The sequence below is a fragment of the Arabidopsis lyrata genome, assembly GCF_000004255.2.
Source record: "Arabidopsis lyrata subsp. lyrata unplaced genomic scaffold ARALYscaffold_8, whole genome shotgun sequence".
In the NCBI taxonomy this organism is placed as follows: domain Eukaryota; kingdom Viridiplantae; phylum Streptophyta; class Magnoliopsida; order Brassicales; family Brassicaceae; genus Arabidopsis; species Arabidopsis lyrata.
In genome coordinates this window covers 3,385,496-3,388,625 of record NW_003302548.1, presented here as the reverse complement: position 1 = coordinate 3,388,625, position 3,130 = coordinate 3,385,496, and positions in this window count along the sequence as shown.

Below are 3,130 nucleotides of genomic sequence, written 5' to 3'. Positions count from 1 at the left end.
TTTTGTTTCATATAAGTCGTTTTCGAATATCAATGCAAAAAATACATTATTTTAATATTTTATGATTATTTATATTATGTACTTTTTTTTATGATTGGTTGAACTTTAAAAAAATAAATTTTCTCAATCGGCGTGGTTTTACGTAGAACGAATTATATTATAAAAAGGAGGGAGTATTTGTTTATTTCGTAAAAGACTTGGTTTTTACAATGAGATAGTAAAAGCTTGTATAAGCTCTTAGAAGAACAGTAATAAGCTAGGAAAAAAAGTTCACAAAAATAAATGAAAACAAGACCATTGGAAATTGAATAAGAAAATCAGCCAAAATTAGAATAGTTGTGATGTGCTTTGATTATTGACAACTTGGACTTGATGCAAAGCCACCCAAGAGACCAAGCATTGAGTTGTGGCCTCAAATCAGATATATGAAAGTTGGTCAATTCTCTTTATATGAGTGCTAGATTATCACACAAAAAATGACATGTCACATACTATATTTAAAAAAAAAATTAGCCAAATTAAATGAAAAAAATAAAATAAAAGTTCTTTATTGCATTAAATCTTCTACCAATCATATTCTTAACTTATTTTTTTCTTATATAAAATGAAAATTATAAAATTATGTTAATAAATCAAGCACTACTTTCATTTTAGTCATCTTATTTTAAAAATTTATTTTATCAATATCACTATTCGATAGTAACTGAAAATTTATTTGTGTTGTAGTTTAGTTGTTTGTTACTTAACCTCTTATTAGTTTAGTAATTTTATCTTGAATCTTTTTTCATTATTACATTTTCTCGTTCAAATACGGTTTTTCATATGGCTTTCTCTCTTTTCATTTTTATGCCTTATGATATCTTGGTTACATTGACATGCAAGTTTTTCAAGTAATGGGTCTTTGAGACGTCAGACATACCAAAAAATTCAAGACACGACCATTTCTCTTATATAGATATATGCAATTACATAAGATCTAAAACTGTTGATGTCTTAAATGACATTTTAGTTTTTACCTTTTGTTCTTCTTATTATATAAAAACTCTTAAGATCTTGTTCAATTTATGTCAATCTAGTAATTAATCATGAGCCTATCACGATGTGGCCAGAGTACTAAATTTTGGGAGTACATAAAACGAAGAATTGTTTAATTATGATAAAGTCAGGCAAATTTTAAATCACACAAGTAACATAATTACATATATTTATATCAATATATCCTATATTATTGTTGTATGAATTCATGATAGTGAAAAAAATTAGGATCTTAGATATATAAATAATCAGATTATACATGAAAATGTATAAATTAATATTTCGAGTTAAAAATAAATTTAATCATAAAAAATTATACTACATAAGATGGATCTAATTTTATTAACTATACAATGACAAAAAAAAACATGAATTAGCTATAAAAACAATTAACATATATTTTTTTAACAATTTTCAAAATAAACCCACGCTAAGTATTCATCTAGTAATTATATATACTTAATCGGCTGCATTTTTGTTGGAACTCTTCCTTAGTCTACCGGTAAAAACACCCTCCTGTATTTTCAAGGTCGATCCTCATTTGCTACATTTTTTTATTTTTTTCATTTTTCCATAAAATAGTCACTTCTAATCAACTTTTTTTTTAGCTTATAGCCTTCCCATTTGTAGGGAGGGCTTTGACTAGAAGTGATGTGATTTTTGAAAATCAAGGTTCATGAGGCCCTGACTAGAAGTGATGTGATTTTTGGACATTAAGGTTCATGAAGCTTGATTGCTCGAGTAATTACCCGATACACTTAACCGCAAGGTAGTATATACGGGGTCGATCCACAAGAACCAATGGTACACTAAAGATTTCCGAGACTCGTTCTTAGCTAAAGCTAAAAGGTTGTTTTGTTTTGGGTTTTCGGAATTGTAAATAAAAATGCAATTAAAATAGACGATTTAACTTCAAGATTTAAAGACATTGGGCGTTAGGGTATTTCAGAGATCAACGAATAATGGAAACATGAAACCAGGAATTCAGTAATTAAGAACCGTTCTCGAACATGAACACATTTAAACCAATTCTCTTTCAAGACATTAATCACTAAATTTGACTATTCGATTACTAAACTTTTGCATGCAATTTCCTAGTCAAATTCGCATTACCAAACAAGTTCATTAAGTTCACAATGCGTCCTAACGTCAACTTTCGTTGGCTAGAAATACATTGCTCAATCCACATTCTTTCAGGCATTCTATCGAACACTTTTGATGCATAGAAAAACCTAGAATCTACAACAGGGTGATCAATCCTATTCTAGCATTAAGAACATGTGAATCAAAGAACCTATAGAATGAGAATTCCTAACACAATCAATCCATTAATCCATTGAATCTCCTAACTGGAACCCTAAAACCCAATTGGAGAACTAGTCACACATAGAGAAAGAGAAAAGGCAAATAGATATGAAAGAAAACATGATTCAATAAAATAGAAAAGGAATAGGGTTTAGAAATCTTCTCCAAGTGTCAAGAGGATGGATTCCTTTGCTCAAAGTTGTTTACAAACCAAAGAACCAAGTTTAGAACTGAAAAATATCAAGGATAATGTGTAAAGAGTCGAGCATAGGGTTTTAAAACAATAGGAAACGAGCCGGGTCGGATCTGGAGTGAATCGGGTCAATTCTGGGCCAAAAGTACGTCTGGGGAAGGGATCGATCGATCCGGTGGGTGGATCGATCGATCCCGAGTCACTGGAAACTGCTTCTCGTCCGTCAGAGGATGGGATCGATCGATCCACAAGTGGATCGATCGATGTGGATCTTCTGGTCTCCAACTCCGCAACTGCTTCAAATGCTCGATAGAATGACCTGTCTTCACTAATTCGGGTATAACTGTTGAATGCACTGTTAGATTTCTTTCAAACCACTTGTAAACTCAAGCTAACATCTTCATCTAACTTGTGTCAAAAATGCAGAAAGATATAACGGGTGTAAAGTATTCCATCTGAGGCAAAACGTCTGACACTTCTAAACGAAACTGCATCTCCCAAAAGTGTGTTATAGTCGGTGCCAGCTCATTCGTCGCCGGCTTTTCGGGCGTCCCTTTTTTTTCTCTTTTTTTTTTTTTTTTTCTCTAAAAACACACT